Raw genomic sequence first — 19,217 nt, 5'->3', positions numbered from 1 at the left:
TAGGAGACAGGGGGCGCGCCCAGGGGGGCTGGGCGCGCCCTCCTATCTCCTGGCTTCCTTGAACCTTCCCTGGATTGAACTCAAAGTCTCCCGGATCATATCCTTTCCAAAAATCATGCTCTCGAAGGTTTCATTCCGTTTGGACTCCGTTTGATATTCATTTTCTTTGAAATACTGAAACAGGCAATAAAACAACAATATGGGATGGGCCTTCGGTTAATAAGTTAGTCCCAAAAGTAATATCAAAGTGTATAATAAAGCCTGTAATCATTGAAAACAGATAATAAAATAGCATGAATGCTTCATAAATTATAGATACGTTGGAGACGTATCAGCCGCTTCATCCCACAATACCATCGAAATAAGATAGGACTAGTAACAGTAAGCAAATTGAACAAACCAACGCCCACAACTACTTGTGTTCTACTCGTGCATAGAATCTACGCAATAGACCTAGCTCATGATGCCACTATTGGGGAATGTAGCATAAATTCAAAAAAAATTCTACGCATCACCAAGATCAATCTATGGAGATTCTAGCAACAAGATAGGGAGAGGATGAGCATCTTCATACCTTTGAAGATCGCTAAACGGAAGCATTACAAGAACGCGGTTGATGGAGTCGTACTCGCAGCGATTCAAATTGCGGAAGATCTGATCTAGCGCCGAACGGATGGCGCCTCCGCATTAAACACACGTACAGCCCGGGAATGTCTCCTCCTTTTGATCCAGCAAGGGGAGAGAAGTTGAGGGAGAACTCTGAAAGTGCAACTATCCCTAGGTGGTTTTGGTAATTCATAACAACATATAGCTCATTGAGCTAATGCTATTCCAAGACTATTATTTCAGGAAAGCTCAATGAATGGCATGGCATGGATGATGAAAGTGGATCCCTCAAAATATCAAGAACAAAGGATTGGCTCAAGCTCAAAAGCTCAAGACTCTTCATTTTACATTTTAGTGATCCAAGATCACATTGAGTCTATAGGAAAAGCCAATACTATCAAGGAGGGATGAGGTGTTGCTTAATGAGCCTCTTGCTTCATGTGCTTAGTGATATGCTCCAAATACCCTCAACTACTCTCTCACATCCTCATATGACCTAAACCTAAAGTTAAAATCGGTCTCACGGATTCTTTCTGTCCGGTGCCACCGAGTTCAAATGTCATAGCCACTTCCACAAACCCTAGGCAAATCGGTCTCACCGATAGGGATCTCGGTCTCACCGAGATGGGATTGTAATCTCTCTGTTTCCCATCGTAACATTTCGGTCTAACCGAAGTGAGCGATCGGTCCCACCGAGATTGCAATGTAAACTCTCTGTTTCCCTTTCATAACATTTCGGTCTCACCGAAAAGAGCGAATCGGTCCCACCGAGTTTACCTGACCAACTCTCTGGTTAGCTAATTACCAAAATCGGTCTCACCGAGTTTGTGTAATCGGTCTCACCGAGATTACGTTATGCCCTAACCCTAACCATATCGGTCTTATCGAGTTGCATGTCGGTCCCACCGAAAATCCTAACGATCACTAGGTTTACTAAATCGGTCTGACCGAGTTTGTTGATTCGGTCCCACCGAGATTGGTAAATTGTGTGTAACGGTTAGATTTTGTGTGGAGGCTATATATACCCATCCACCTCCTCTTCATTCGTGGAGAGAGCCATCAGAACAAACCTACACTTCCAACTTACCAGTTCTGAGAGAGAACCACCTACTCATGTGTTGAGGCCAAGATATTCCATTCCTACCATATGAATCTTGATCTCTAGCCTTCCCCAAGTTGCTTTCCACTCAAATCTTCTTTCCACCAGATCCAAATCCTATGAGAGAGAGTTGAGTGTTGGGGAGACTACCATTTGAAGCACAAGAGCAAGGAGTTCATCATGAACACACCATTTGTTACTTCTTGGAGAGTGGTGTCTCCTAGATTGGCTAGGTGTCACTTGGGAGCCTCCAAGAAGATTGTGGAGTTGAACCAAGGAGTTTGTAAGGGCAAGGAGATCGCCTACTTCATGAAGATCTACCGCTAGTGAGGCAAGTCCTTCGTGGGCGACGGCCATGGTGGGATAGACAAGGTTGCCTCTTCGTGGACCCTTCGTGGGTGGAGCCCTCCGTGGACTCGCGCAACCGTTACCCTTCGTGGGTTGAAGTCTCCATCAACGTGGATGTACGATAGCACCACCTATCGGAACCACAACAAAAACATCCGTGTCTCCAACTGCGTTTGAATCCTCCAAACCCTTCCCTTTACTTTCTTGCAAGTTGCATGCTTTAATTTCCGCTGCCTATATACTCTTTGCATGCTTGCTTGAATTATGTGATGATTGCTTGACTTGTCCAAAGTTGCTAAAATCTGCCAAACTCTAAAACTAGGAAAAGGTTAAGTTTTTAATTGGTCAAGTAGTCTAATCACCCCCCCTCTAGACATACTTCAAGGTCCTACAAGTGGTATCAGAGCTTTGGTCTCCATGTGCTTTGATTTCCATAGCTTTTGGTGGTCATAGCCTTGGTTTCACAACCTAGGATAGTATGGCGTCTAGCGAGGGAAATTATCACCGTAGAGGTCCTTACTTTGATGGCACAAATTTTGCTAGTTGGAAGCATAAGATGAAAATGCATATTCTCGGACATAACCCCGCCATTTGGGCTATTGTTTGTATTGGCTTGCAAGGTGAATTCTTTGATGGGAGAGAACCGAACCGTGAAGCTAGTGCGGATGAATTGAAGATGCTGCAATACAATGCTCAAGCTTGTGATATCCTCTTCAACGGTTTATGCCCCGAAGAATTCAACAAAATCAGCCATCTTGAGAATGCAAAGGAAATTTGGGACACTTTGATTGATATGCATGAAGGTACCGACTCTGTCAAGGAATCCAAGTTGGATGTGCTCCAAAGTAAGCTTGACAAGTTCAAAATGAAGGATGGTGAAGGTGTCGCTGAAATGTACTCTAGGCTTGCTCTTATCACAAATGAGATTGCCGGCTTAGGGAGTGAAGAGATGACCGACAGATTAATCATCAAGAAGATCCTAAGAGCATTGGATGGAAAATATGATACCGTGTGCACATTGATTCAAATGATGCCCAATTACAAGAATCTCAAGCCAACAGAAGTCATTGGTAGAATTGTTGCTCATGAGATGTCACTCAAGGATAAGGAGGAACTTCACAACAAGTCAAGTGGTGCTTACAAAGCCTCATGTGAAGCCCCCACATCATCAAGTGAGAAACAAACCTTCAATGAAGAATTGAGCTTAATGGTGAAGAATTTCAACAAATTCTACAAGAGTAGAAGCAAAGAAAGAAGCTCCAAATCAAGGTCCTACAATGACAAAAGATCTTCCAGTCGAGAGCGAAATTGCTACAATTGTGGGAGACCCGGACACTATTCCAATGAGTGTACGTCACCCTACAAAAGAAGAGAAGATTCTCCTAAAAGAAGAAGTAGAAGAGAAGAATCACTGCCAAGAGAGAGGAGGAGTAGAGATGATTGTTATGAACGAAGAACATCCCGGAGAAGCAAAGATTCGGAAAGGAAGGATAAGTCATCAAAGAGCTACACAAAACGAAGACATCAAGCTCATGTTGGTGAATGGGTATCCGGTTCCGACTCTGAACATCACTCCGAGAGAAGCTATCACTCCGACTCCGAACATACTCAAGATGAAGGTGTTGCCGGTCTAGCACTTGTGTCAACCAACTCCTACGACATATTTGAATCACCAAATGAAGCAATTGGAAGATGCTTCATGGCTAAAGGCCCTAAGGTAACTCATCCCGAGTATGTTGATTTTAATAGTGATGAAGATGACTTGCTAGGTGATGATGATTTACTTATTGACAACTCTAGTGATGAATACTATGATGAAACGTCAATTAATCATGCTAATCAAGATAAAACGAATGACAATGATAAGGAGAAGATCGAGCTTCTAACTAAAGAACTAAACACTCTTAAGTTAGCTCATGAAACTATCTTCGAAAATCATCGAGAACTTTTAAGGGCTCATGAGAAGTTACACTTTGTAAAGCTCAATCTTGAGCAAGAGCATGAGTTCTTAAAGGCAATCAATGATGATCTTCGCAAGAAAAGTTCTTCTTATATTGCCAAGTGTTTACTCTTATCTACTTACATGCCTCAAGTCAAGTCTAGTAACAAGAACAAGAAAGATTCTTCCTCTAGTAGTAACAATAACAATGCTAAATCCAATATTGCTGCTTCTAGTAGTTCTCTTGATTCCACTAATGGTTCTCTTAGCCAAGTTACACTTGAGCAAGAAAATAGCTTATTGAATGGAATTATAGAGAAAGGTGTATACAAGAGCCTTGCCGGGAGTAAGCAATTCGAGGAAATTGAACGCAAGCAAGGAAGGCACCGGAAGAATCAAGGTGTTGGTTTTGAACAAAAGTTCAATGCCAATAGAGTTGAGTGGGAAGAAGATCAATACCCCAAGATGAAGTTTGTTCCTCAACAAGAGAAGTATGATCCTACTTCCTTCAAGGGGACACAAGCACAAGATGATTTTCCACCATAAGACCACAAGAACAAAGGCAAGGACAAGCTTCAAGAGGAGATTGATGCATTTGAAGAAGCACCTAAGGCCTTGGTCAAGTGGGTTCCCAAGACTACGTCAAGTTCTACTTCATTAAGCACAACTACTACACCAAGGATTCCCATCAAGATGATGTGGATCCCGAAGAAGAAGAACTAGAGAGTTCTTGAGGGTGACTCTGCCAACATTTTTCACTCATACCATTATGGCAAGGACAAGTGCAATCAACCTCCACATCTTGCACTAGTTCAAGGAGTCACAAACCCTCATGTTGGTAAGGCAAGGGACAAGGTAACCTAATGTTTTCATGGACATCATATTGTGTGTGCATCACTCTATGTCTATGGATATTCTTGTTTGTTCCTTGTGGGACTAACCCGTGTAGGTATTGAAAGTGCAACTCACTCCAAAGGATTGCTCCAAAAGATCTACATCAACATTGAGCATCCACATCTTCAACACCTACATGAAGTCATCAATGACAAAACCCAAGGTTAGTTCATCCCTCAAAGGGGGGATCTCACATCTAGGGGGAGATTAACTCTAAAGAATTGAGTCAAAGCAACTCTAATGGTGTGAACACATCAATGCATTATGTAAAAGTGGTTTACCCCACTTGAGCTTAAACGATGAGTATGACCTATGATCAAATGTTCTCATTTGACTCCTAAGTCAATATACTCATATATAGATGACCTAGTCATCGCCAATTGTTTGATAGATGCTAGAATTGGTTGTGCATGCTTTGCCACATATTTCATTGTTCATTTTATTGTGTGAGCATGTTGATTGCATATTTTACTCATTCGAGGACATCCACCTATTGTTTTGATTGATTGGCTTCTTTTTCTTTGGCCAAGTGGATGGACAAGAATGCCTAAGAACCTTCTCTAGCTATCTATGCTTTTTCTCATCTCAAACTCTATTCATGCTACATCACAAAATTTGATCAAGTCAGATTCGAACCACTCTGTGTGAGGAGCACTCGGAGTCCCCGATTCGTCATAGACTTAAACTTCCAAAACTTCTTTGTGATTTTCGGTTTGACCGATTCCTCCATTTCGGTCCTACCGAGATCAATAAGTCGATCTAGGTTTTCAATCTCGGTGCAACCGATTTGAACTTTTCGGTCACACCGAGTTGCTGTAACTGTTAACAGTTATGCATCTCGGTGCCACCGAGTTGTTCCACTCGGTCACACCGACAGTATCGGGCTATATATACTCACGGGCAAATTTTGGAAAAATTTCTCCGAAACTCCTCGCCCGCGCATAGCTCGCTCTGCCTACTAGGTCTACGGATCGTCGACTTCGTCGCGAGCCGCCTCCTGTCGCTGGTCTCCGCCGCCGTGAACGGATTTCTTCTCCGTCGTTGCCACCGTAGAGAGTTCATCGCCGAACTAGGGTATGAACTCGATCACAGTGCTATCCTCGTCTAATTGTCAGCACATTGTGTTCGTAATGCATCTTGCCACGATTGAAACACTCCTATCCAGTCAATGCGATCTTTAGAATAGATGTGATTCGAAAATTTAGGGTTAGGTTTCCGCCAAAACCATCTCGGACCCACCAAGTTGAAAAACTCGGTCCCACCGATTTGGCTAATGCCATTGCACTAGTAAGTCTCGGTCTGATCGAGAATTACAAATCAGTGTGACCGATTTTAGAACTTTCTGAAACCCTAGAAGTCTCGGTGCCACCGAACTGTGACTCGGTCTGACCGAGTTCACTAGTTTAGGTTCCAAAACTGCTTCGGTATCACCGACTTTGAGAATCAGTAGATCTGAAATGCTTTCTATGGAAACTAAAAGTAAGTTTTTTGAATCATTCTTTTGCAAAAATCTCTGCATTTTGTGATGCTCATCCATTCTGTCTCATCTATAACTATTCACAGGGTCAGCAGTCAGTGTTTGCAGCATGTCAGACCAAAGTGATAGTCAGAACAAGTCAGCAGAGCAGATTCACATGAGTGAGGGCACTAGTCACTCTAGCAGCTTAGATGAGGGGAGCAGAAGCACTCCCAGCAATTTTCCCAAAGCAGCCACAAGAGCAAGAAGGAAGAGAACCTCAGACTCTGAGGATGAGGATTATGTGGCTGTTGAAGATGAGGCTACTTCCAAGAAGGTAGTGCTCAAGAAGGTGCTCAGCTCAACTGCAGTAAAGCCAGGCATGAAGATCAAAAGGCCAGCAGGAAGACAGCCAATGTCCAAAGCCAGAGGATCAACTCAAGTACCTGAAAAGCCTGATCCCAAAGAGCCAGCTGCAGAAGGAAAGAAAAGGAAGGAAAGGGTCAAGAAGACCATGGCCAGAGTTGATGGTCAACCTTCCATGATGGAAGAGGGAGAAGAGGTTGCTGAACCAGCACCGAAGGCACAAAAACTAATGGGTGATGCTATAAAGTCAGGGGCTGCAACATCAAAGCCCAAAGAAGCACCCAAAGCTGCCTCCAAGCCCAAGATTTCACCAAAGAGAAATACCAGGAATATACCAGCAGCTGAGAAGAACAAGGCCCCAATGCCTGAGGTTGCTGCTGAGGAAGATGGAGAAGGGTAGATCTTAAGGAAGCTCAAACCCAAGATTCCAGACCACACTGATGCTCATCCAGTGGCTGAAAATATGAAGCTAAGGAAGGATGCAGGGTTGAGGCTATGGAGAATGATAGATCCATATGCCACCAGGAGAAGGACTATTGTAGATTACATGTTCCACACCAAGGAGCAGCAGGACTTCTATGAGACAATCTTGTTGGACAAGAAGCCCATAGTGTGTGATATGAGGTGGGTCGACTGGACCTACATGAAGGAAAATGAGGAACACTATCCTGGAGTGCAAGATAGTTTTGTTGCTTGTGGAGTTGCAGATTTTGTTGGGCAGAAGCTCACCAACTAGAATGATGAACTCATTATGCAATTCTACTCCACAACACACTTCTATCCAGATGGCAGGATAGTTTGGATGTCTGAAGGAACAAGATACCAGTCAACCATAGAGGAATGGGCAAGTCTGATCAATGCCCCAGAGGAGAGTGAAGATGACTTGGACATTTATGCCAAGAAGAAAATGGATCATAACTCAATGTCACATATGTACAAGGAGATCCCTGATGAAGCACTTGAGATTTTCAAGTTTGGATCAGTTCATTTTCTTCTGTCAGGGTTGCCTACGATCAACTAGATCTTAAGGCACACTCTTTTGCCCAAATCAGGTGATCACAACATGATTAGAGGGCATGCAATTAACTTGCTACATGTATTTGATGTGCCCCAGAAATTCAAGGTCATGAGCCTTATGGTTGAAACTATCAAGAGGACTGCAGCAGACCAGAAGAGAAGTTGTGGATATGCCCCACAGATTCAGGAGTTGATTAACTCAAAGATGGGCACAGGAAAATATCAGTTGGATAAGGAACATTTTGCTCTCTATCCAGACTTTGAGGACAATCAAGTTGTCATGAATGAGAATGAACCATATCAGTGCAAGCTCAAGAGAAGAAGGAGAAAGCAAGGAAAGAGAAGGCTGCCAAGATGCCAACTCAAGAGGAGGCATCTGAGTATTTCTTGAAGAACAAGCAGGAGCAGCTTGGTTACTTGATAGCATCAACTCTGAGGATTGAGAAGGGGTTGTCCACCCTAACTTAAAACCAGGAGAGCCTGGAAAGAATCATGGAACAAAAATTCTATGATCTTGATGTCAAAGTAACTGAGATTCAGTCAGTTGTGGAACAGCTTCAGGATGACATGCAGGAGAGGAAGGGCAAGACAACCACTGATGCATTTGCCAGAGTGCCTAGAGCTCAGAGGTCAGCTGCAGTGCCTGTGACAGACACCAGAGCCACATCATCTGCACCAGCTACAGCTCCTACAGCTCCAGTGCAGCCAGCTCCAGCACCAACTCCTCCAGCTCCATCTACATTAACTGAAGCCTTCATTCAAGGAGCCATCTCTACACCACCACCAGAAGACCAAGCCCGAGAGTCGATCTAGCACTATGCATTTTCTATGAACTTTTTGGTAACTTGTTGCCAAAGGGGGAGAAAAATGTATAGATCATAGGCTTCGAGAGAGAGAGTTGTTGTTTTTTGTTCTCTCTTGTCTTCTTGGTTAAACTTTGTTTGCTTTTGATTGCTTGAGATACTATGCAATTACCTGTGAGACATTGATGATCATGTGTTTGATCATAAGCTACACTTATGCATGTTCGATGATATTATCTTACCTATCCTTATATGATCATTCACTTTGCTTGGTGATGAGTGCATGTATTCAATCTTTGTTATTTTGAGCGCTCCACCAAGATGTATGTGACATGGAAGAGTAACCCATGAGCCTAATTCCTTGTGCATTTGCAGTCCAAAGCAAATCTTAAAATATGCACAAATTTAGGGGGAGCTCTTGCTTATCACATACTTCTCAAAGCGACGATGTTTTTCAATCTTATTATCATTTGTCGAAGCTTTGATCTATATGTTGTCATCAATTACCAAAAAGGGGGAGATTGAAAGTGCAACTATCCCTAGGTGGTTTTGGTACTTCATAACAACATATAGCTCATTGAGCTAATGCTATTCCAAGACTATTATTTCAGGAAAGCTCAATGAATGGCATGGCATGGACGATGAAAGTGGATCCCTCAAAATATCAAGGATAAAGGATTGGCTCAAGCTCAAAAGCTCAAGACTCTTCATTTTACATTTTAGTGATCCAAGATCACATTGAGTCTATAGGAAAAGCCAATACTATCAAGGAGGGATGAGGTGTTGCTTAATGAGCCTCTTGCTTCATGTGCTTAGTGATATGCTCCAAATACCCTCAACTACTCTCTCACATCCTCATATGACCTAAACCTAAAGTCAAAATCGGTCTCACCGATTCTTTCTCTCCGGCGCCACCGAGTTCAAATGCCATAGCCACTGCCACAAACCCTAGGCAAATCGGTCTCACCGATAGGGATCTCGGTCTCACTGAGATGGGATTGTAATCTCTCTGTTTCCCTTCGTAACGTTTCAGTCTAACCGAAGTGAGCGATCAGTCCCACCGAGATTGCAATGTAAACTCTCTGTTTCCCTTTCGTAACATTTCGGTCTCACCGAAAAGAGCGAATCGGTCCCACCGAGTTTACCTGACCAACTCTCTGGTTAGCTAATTACCAAAATCGGTCTCACCGAGTTTGTGTAATCGGTCTCACCGAGATTACGTTATGCCCTAACCCTAACCATATCGGTCTTACCGAGTTGCATGTCGGTCCCATCGAAAATCCTAACGGTCACTAGGTTTACTAAATCGGTGTGACCGAGTTTGTTGATTTGGTCCCACCGAGATTGGTAAATTGTGTGTAACGGTTAGATTTTGTGTGGAGGCTATATATACCCTTCCACCTCCTCTTCATTCGTGGAGAGAGCCATCAGAACAAACCTACACTTCCAACTTACCAGTTCTAAGAGAGAACCACCTACTCATGTGTTGAGGCCAAGATATTCCATTCCTACCATATGAATCTTGATCTCTAGCCTTCCCCAAGTTGCTTTCCACTCAAATCTTCTTTCCACCAGATCCAAATCCTATGAGAGAGAGTTGAGTGTTGGGGAGACTACCATTTGAAGCACAAGAGCAAGGAGTTCATCATCAAAGCACCATTTGTTACTTCTTGGAGAGTGGTGTCTCCTAGATTGGCTAGGTGTCACTTGGGAGCCTCCGACAAGATTGTGGAGTTGAACCAAGGAGTTTGTAAGGGAAAGGAGATCGCCTACTTCGTGAAGATCTACCGCTAGTGAGGCAAGTCCTTCGTGGGCGACGGCCATGGTGGGATAGACAAGGTTGCTTCTTCATGGACCCTTCGTGGGTGGAGCCCTCCGTGGACTCGCACAACTATTACCCTGCGTGGGTTGAAGTCTCCATCAACGTGGATGTACGATAGCACCACCTATGGGAACCACGATAAAAACATTCGTGTCTCCAACTGCGTTTGAATCCTCCAAACCCTTCCCTTTACTTTCTTGCAAGTTGCATGATTTAATTTCCGCTGCCTATATACTCTTTGCATGCTTGCTTGAATTATGTGATGATTGCTTGACTTGTCCAAAGTTGCTAAAATTTGCCAAACTCTAAAACTGGGAAAAGGTTAAGTTTTTAATTGGTCAAGTAGTCTAATCACCCCCCCTCTAGACATACTTCAAGGTCCTACAAACTACGACAGCACGACGGCATGGTGGTGGTGGAGCTCGTGGTTCTCCAGCAGGGCTTCGCCAAGCACTACGGAGGAGGAGGAAGAGTTGGAGGAGGGAGGGGCTGCGCCAAAAGCAAGGGTGCTGTAGCGCTCCCACCCTCCTCTATTTATAGGGTGAAGGGGAGAGGGGGCCGGCCCCTCTAGATCCCATCTAGAGGGGGGCGGCGGCCAGGAGCGGAGACTTGCTCCCCAAGCAAGGTGGAGGCGCCCCCTTTCCCTAGGGTTTCCAACCCTAGGCGCCGTGGGCCCTTGGGGAGGGGCGCACCAGCCCACTAGGGGCTGGTTCCCTCCCATATTCATCCCATCAAGTCCCCGGGGCAGGTGGCCCCACCCGGTGTACCTCCGGACACCTTTCGGTGGTCCCGGTATAATATCGTAACCCCCGAAACCATTCCGATGACTGAAACTGGACTTCCCATATATAAATCTTCACCTCCGAACCATTTTGGAACTCTTCGTGACGTCCGGGATCTCATACGGGACTCCGAACAACATTCAGTAACCACATACTAATTCCCATAACAACTCTAGCGTCATCAAACCTTAAGTGTGTAGACCCTACAGGTTCGGGAATCATGCAGACATGACCGAGACAATTCTCCTGCCAATAACCAACAGCGGGATCTGGATACCCATGTTGGCTCCCACATGTTCCACGATGATCTCATCGGATGAACCACGATGTTGGGGATTCAAGCAATCCCGTATACAATTCCCTTTGTCAATCGGTATGGTACTTGCCCGAGATTCGATCGTCGGTATCCCAATACCTCGTTCAATCTCGTTACCGGCAAGTCACTTTACTTGTTCCGTAATGCATGATCCCGTGACTAACTACTTAGTCACATTGAGATCTTTATGATGATGCATCACCGAGTGGGCCCAGAGATACCTCTCCGTCATACGGAGTGACAAATCCCAGTCTCGATTCGTGCCAACCCAACAGACACTTTCGGAGATACCTGTAGTGCACCTTTATAGCCACCCATTTACATTGTGACGTTTGGTACACCCAAAGCATTCCTACGGTATCCGGGAGTTCCACAATCTCATGGTCTAAGGAAATGATACTTGACACTAGAAAAGCTCTTAGCAAACGAACTACACGATCTTGTGCTATGCTTAGGATTGGGTCTTGTCCATCACACCATTCTCCTAATGATTTGATCCCATTATCAATGACATCCAATGTCCATGGTCAGGAAACCATAACCATCTATTGATCAACAAGCTAGTCAACTAGAGGCTCACTAGGGACATGTTGTGGTCTATGTATTCACACATCTATTACAGTTTCAAGTTAATACAATTATAGCATGAAAAATAGACAATTATCATGAACAAGGAAATACAATAATAACCATTTTATTATTGCCTCTAGGGCATATTTCCAACAATTAGATGATGGGTTACTAGAGTGACAGAAGTTTAAACCCTAGTTTATGTGCTACTTCGAAAGGGACCGATCTGGATCCAAAAGTTTAATGCTATGGTTAGATTTTATCTTAATACTTGTCTCGTAGTTGCGGATGCTCGCGAGGGGGATAATCGTAAGTAGGAGGTTTGTTCAAGTAAGAACAACACCTATGCACCGGTCCACCCACATATCAAATTATCAAAGTAGCAAACACAAATCAAACCAACATGATGAAAGTGCCTAAATGAAAATCCCGTGTACCCTCAAGAACACTTTGCCTATTATAAGAAACCGTTTTGGCCTTTCCTTTGCCACAAAAGGATTGGGCTACCTTGCTGCACTTTATTTACTGTTACCGTTATTTGCTCGTCACAAATTATCTTGCTATCAAACTATCTGTTATCGACAATTTCAATGCTTGCATAATTACCTTTCTGAAAACCACTTGTCATTTCCTTCTGCTCCTTGTTGGGTTCGACACTCTTAATTCTAGAAAGGACTACGATTGATCCCCTATACTTGTGGGTCATCAACGAGCACGCGGGGTATGTGAAAGCGTGGGACGAGAGGAGGTATCGCAAAGATAGGGAGAGGAGAGGGATTGGCTAGGATGCATTCCATCAACACATGATTTGGTATGACGATGGCATGAAGTGCCTTGTGCACCTGAGGCCACATTGATGGCAGCCGGTACCGCTTCACTACAGACGGATGACCAGATGATGAAGCCTACAATGCCAACATCAGAGAGACCAAGGGTGAATTTAGGGAGTATGCACCCCCAATGAACAGAGTGGTAAGTTGTATTTAACTATTTCGAGTTGACATTTGTATGAGAATGTACTTTCATCATTGTGACAAACTTATTCATGATGCTGACATTTGCAGGCTCCAGAGCTGAACAAAAGCATTTTCGATGGCTTAAATGCGCTAATTTATGACCCCGAGACCGAGGAATCAGACAGTAAGCTGAGGGAAGCGATGTAGGTAAGTTTCAGCCTCCTATCCTTATGTTTGAGTAATCACAACATTGATCCATGCTTTTTTGTCACTTGCTTTGAGCCTATTAGGAATAATCACAATCCAGTATAGTATTTGTCACAACTAGATCCGTAACCCTAAACTTGATCACATTATATTCTTGTTTATTTGTTATTGCGGGAGTTAATGAGACGTTGTCGCAAGCTAGTGGGTATTCTTGGGTGCTCTAGCTCGACTGATGTGCATATTCCTGGACCGTCGACATGTATCGTCACTTCATCGAGCCATGCCGACGGAGGTTCCACTAGCCGTGCCACCTCGTCATCTCGCATTGTTGAGGAGGACGAGGAAGAAGAAGATGCGGAAGAAGAAGATGAGGAGCAAGCCGAGGGAGGAGAGGAAGGGGTGGCGAGGAGGTGTACGATAAGGAAAACAGACCTCCATCCACTCAGCCAACCCTGGACAAGAGGGAAAAATAGCCATACAAGCCATGGAATAGTCCATCCCCGTTTCTGAGGGACCGTACTTCTCGTCGCACAACAAAAGCAACACAAGAGACTTAGTTGAAGAGGAATGAGGAGCGCACTGCCGAGAGGGGAAGGAATAGCAAGTGATATGGCCATGTTGAACTACTCGATTTGTGTTGATCTGAACGAGGATTTGTTGGCGGTGTTCAAGTACTTGCTATCGTGGATTTGTTGAACTATTTGCTATGTTAGACATGTAAACCTATTTGCAATGTTGGATATGTTGAACTATTTTGATGTGTGATGCATATTATGACATGTGAGATACTAATTTTCATTTCCAGACTAAATTATGATGTGTGAGATTATGTTATTTATATTGAATGATCAAGTTTTGCAGGAAAGAAATTGAAGTTTAAAGGGGACAGATACCTAAGGGACTATGGCGGTAGGGTTGCATAACCTACCATAAAATATAACCTAGTTTTAGGAACAACACCAATTCCCCCTCTTCGACACCTACCGCCGAGGTAGCAGGAGGTAGGATACTACAGCCTACCGCTAGGAGCTCTGGCGGTAGGGTTGCATACCCTACTGCCAAATATAACCCTACTTTAGGAGAAAAATCGCCTAGAGCTCGGGGTTTTTCTTGGGCAGGGGGCAAGGGGGTTGAAGCCTACCGCCACAGACCATGGCGGTATGGTAATTAAACCTAGCGCCACCCTCTCTGGTGGCAGGCACTCTCTGGCATCATTGAGGAAATCGTTAATTGACAGTTGTTCGGTTGGCTAGCGAGTAGGGGATTAATAGGCTAATCAGCAAGTTAATTCATTAATTGAATGATTTATCAGTTTATCGGCTAATCGGCGATCCTATGAGTAGGGATTAATCGGCAAGTTAACTGGTTAATCAAATGAATTCTTGAACAGGGCTCTGGCCACGTCAGTAACAACCGACGACTGTCTGCCTCTCCCGTCAGCCCTACCGCCAGGGGCCCTGCTGTTAGGCAGTTATATCCTACCGTCAACGACCCTGACGGTGGGAAAAGGGTCAAATCCCATTTTTAAAACCATGGTCATATCCGACTTAACTTTGCCAAAAGGGTCCAAACACTAAATTTGGGCATCAAGGGCGGGGAAGGAGTGGCCTTCTTGCCCTCTCTCGCGGTGGACGGTGGCTGCACGCTTGGCGTTGGGACATTCTTGGTGCCAATAATGTCGGAGCATCAACCCCGGATGGTGGGCTACATGTTGGGTGGGGCTGAGCGATGAAGGAAATATGTCGTAGAGGCAATAAAAAAGTTGTTATTTTATATTTCCTTATTCATGATAAAGGTCTTTTATTCATGCTAGAATTGTATTGATCGAAAACTTAAATACATGTGTCAATACACAAACAAATACCGTGTCCCTAGTATTCCTCTACTAGACTAGCTCGTTGATCAAAGATAGTTAAGGTTTCCAAACCATGGACATGCGTTTTCATTTGATAACGGGATCACATCATTAGGAGAATGATGTGATGGACAAAACCCATCTGTTAGCTTAGCATATTGATCGTTCAGTTTTATTGCTATTACTTTCTTCATGTCAAATACATATTCCTTCGACTATGAGATTATGCAACTCCCGGATACCGGAGGAATGCCTTGTGTGCTATCAAACGTCACAACGTAACTGGGTGATTATAAAGTTGCTCTACATGTATCTTCGAAGGTGTTTGTTGGGATGGCATAGATCGAGATTAGGATTTATCAGTCCGAGTATCGGAGAGGTATCTTTGGGCCCTCTCAGTAATGCACATCATAAGAAGCCTTGCAAGCAATGTGACTAATGAGTTAGTTGCAGGATGATGTATTATGAAATGAGTAAAGATACTTGCCGGTAACGAGATTGAACTAGGTATGAAGATACCGACGATCGAATTTCGGGCAAGTAACATACCGATGGACAAAGGGAATTACATATTGTCAAAACGGTTCGACCGATGAAGATCCTCTTAGAATATGTAGGAACCAATATGGCATCCAGGTTCCGCTATTGGTTATTGACCGGGGAGGTGTCTTGGTCATGTCTACATAGCTCTCGAACCCATAGGGTCCGCACTCTTAATGTTTGTTGACGATATAGTGTTATATGAGTTATATGTTTTTTTGATTGAATGTTGTTCGGAGTCCCGAATGAGATCACGGACATGACAAGGAGTCTCGAAATGGTCGATAGGTAAAGATTGATATATAGGACGATGGTATTTGGACACCAAAAGTGTTTCGGGACGTACCGGGAAGGAATTAGGTCACCGGAAGGGGTTCCGGACACCCCTCTCCCCGACAAGTTATGGCCTTATGGGCTAAAGGAGGGGACAGACCAGCCCACAAGTGGGCTAATGCGCCCCTCCCTTGTTTGTCCACCCCTAGGGAAGGAAAAAGGGTAGGGCTAGCCCCTCCTGCCTTTCCCTCTCATGGGAGAAAGGAAAACGGGGGGCGGTACCCTCCCCTGGCTTTCCCCGCACTCCAAATAAGGAAAGAGGGGGGGGGGACTTGGGAGGGACCCCAAGTAGGATTCCTCCTACTTGGGCGCCTTCTTTGGCTGCTCCTCCCTCCCTCCCACCTATATACATGTGGAGGTGGGCGCCTAGCACACAACAGACAATTGCCTAGCCGTGTGCGGCGCCCCCTCCACCGTTTACACCCCCGTTCATATTTTCATAGTGCTTAGGCGAAGCCCTGCGGAGATTGCTTCACGATCACCGTCATCACGCCGTTGTGCTGACGGAACACATTACTACTTCGATGTCTTGCTGGATCAAGAAGGCGAGGGACGTCACCGAGCTGAACGTGTGCAGAACGCTGAGGTGCCGTCCGTTCGGTACTTGATCGGTTGAAGCGCGAAGAAGTTCAACTACATTAACCGCGTTGTGAAATGCTTTCGCTTACGGTCTACGAGGGTGCATAGATACACTCCCCCCCTCGTTGTTATGCATCTCCATGGATAGATCATTGCGTGTGCGTAGAAATGTTTTTGTTTTCCATGCAACGATTCCCAACAAGCGAAAGCTTTGTGCCTCGGCGGTGGCAGTGGGTGATACCTGTGGGTGTCACGTTCCTCTTGGGGCGTCGGCGTGGTCCTCTCCCTACCCTCTGACACCCAAGGTGTAAAACTTTGTTTGCCTCAGTTGTAGCGATAAGGGCTGCGTTTCTGCCGTGACCCTCTTGGCAGGGCTGCGGCGATGATGAGTGTGGGTATCCCTTGGGCGCGATGGTGTGTCTCATGTGCTTCTTCTCGACGACTCGCTAGACACGTTTAATTGCGTACTCTTTTGCTCTTTTGGCGTTCTCGGCTAGTTTTGTCGTGTTTTTTTGTTGATCAACTCCCCGGGACTTTCTCAAAACCTTATATCATTTGATATTGTCGTTTTATTTATATAAAGCGAAGCGAAAGCCTGTTTCGAGCTGTCCTGGTGGAGTTTGCCCGTTACGAGCATGCCACAAGTAGATTAGTCATTTTTTCGGAGGAACCCACGTCATGTGCCATTTGTTAATTTCATTCATGCCTTGCTAATTAACGTCTGATTAGGTAGCTCAACCAAATCATGGCACACGAGAGAGGTTTACTCAGGGTGATGCAATTGCAATGTGACAGGCTGTCTGTTGTCATGTCTCTTATGTACTAGCTACATCCTGCCATCCACGTCAACAAAACCATTAGTTAGAGGCCATGCCAGTCATCATCGACTGGCGCTCCTCAGGAACATAGAAATTTCGTGCAGATCAACTTCCAGTCTTGCAATTTTTAACCTGTTTGGATATACCTAAATATATTTTTCAGGGAAATGTACCTACGTACGCGACTGATTTAATGAATCTCCACTCTAGCTATCAAACACCATTTATTAAGAGTTGAAGTCTCTAACTTGCATAGTTTAATTATAATCTGTACCTCCTAACATGTCATCGGAATATTCTTATCATACAATTGGCACCAATAATTGTGCAATCGATCATCTAAATAATCATCCACGCAGTTCTTACTTGTATACGTCCATAGGCGGTGCTACTCATAGTTGAACACGGACTAAATCGATAAATAAATGTTGTTGCCAGGCAAGTGATCATCAATCAAAAGGATAGCACCAACTTAAACTAGCGGCTAAACTGAATCTGGCATTGCATTATAGTTCTATATATTGCCCTAAATTAGACTGTGTTGCCTAGGCGGCTAGTTGTTCGATATTGAAAATTCGTCAACACCTATTTTGCATGTTTTTATTTTATTTTATATGTTTGGCTCGTGGTAAAATTCAAAAGCTGAATTTGTCATCTTACTTGATTTGGATGATCTGAGCATGCATGAAATGAGACAGAGTCGTATCTTTTTTCCTTTTGCGAGGAGGGACTGAGTCATATCGGTTTGGCAAATTGCAATATGTCAGGGCATTGTCATGTCTCTTATGAGCATGCATGAATGGGTCAGACGTATTTTTCTTTTCTTTTGCGAGGAGGTACAGAGTCATATCCGTTTGGCAAATAGCAATATGTCAGGGTTGTCATTGTCATGCCTCTTATGATCTTGCCACCTACACCAGCAAAAGGCCAGAGCTTTTGGCTTGTTTTTTCTTTGAGGGAAATCCTGTTGGCATTTTTATTTATAACATGGCAATGTTAGATCAAGAAGTACAAGAGGTAATAAGAAATCAGGATTAAAATATACCCAAACATAGCTAGTCTTAGAATCATAGCAAGTCCTAGCCAATAAGTGTGCCAGCCCGTTTGCTTGCCTGGGACATGTTTTAAAAGGGACTCCTATTTAGCACATAGGGTGCTGGTGAAGTGTAAACACACAACCCCCGCTCCTAGACGTGCACTTCTGGTCGGCCGATGTGTGGGGATGACACGGTCGTGCTTTTCTCTTTCATTTTTCCATTTTCTTATTTCTTTTTTTTTGCTTATTTACAAAATGCCCGGGATTTAAAAAACATTGAAATTCAAAAAATATTCACGATTTTGTTTTTCCGTTCGAAATTACATAAAATGTTCACAAAAAAAACTGTTCCCGCTTTCAAAAAAACGAAAGTTAAAAAATGTTCTCAGATTTAAAAAAAAATTGTTCATGAATTTTCGATTTTCTAAAATATTCATAATTTTGAAAATGTGCCAAATTTTAAAAATGTTCATGATTTCAAAAGGACATTCACCACTTATAAAAATGTTCCAATTTCAAACAAGGATCTCTGATTCAAAAAATTAATGCGAATATAAAAAATATTCATGGATTTTAAAAATTGTTCCCAAATTACCAAAAAATGTTCTCAATTCAAAAAGTGTTAATGAATCATGAGTTCGGAAAAAATGTCTGCTGATTTATAAAAAAATTCACGCAGTCAATAAAAGTTCACGTATTAGAAAATTGTTCCTAAATTTAAAGATGTTAGTGGATTTTAAAAAATCACGAGTTCAAAAAAAATCCACAAAATTTAAAAAATGTTTATCAGTTTTAAAACGTTTATGAATTTCAAATAATGTTCACGAGTTTAAAACTTTTTCACAAATTTGAAAAACATTCACTTATTTGGAAAA

The sequence above is a fragment of the Triticum dicoccoides genome, chromosome 2B (assembly GCF_002162155.2).
Source record: "Triticum dicoccoides isolate Atlit2015 ecotype Zavitan chromosome 2B, WEW_v2.0, whole genome shotgun sequence".
Taxonomy (NCBI): domain Eukaryota; kingdom Viridiplantae; phylum Streptophyta; class Magnoliopsida; order Poales; family Poaceae; genus Triticum; species Triticum dicoccoides.
Note: the sequence above shows the minus strand (reverse complement) of the source record.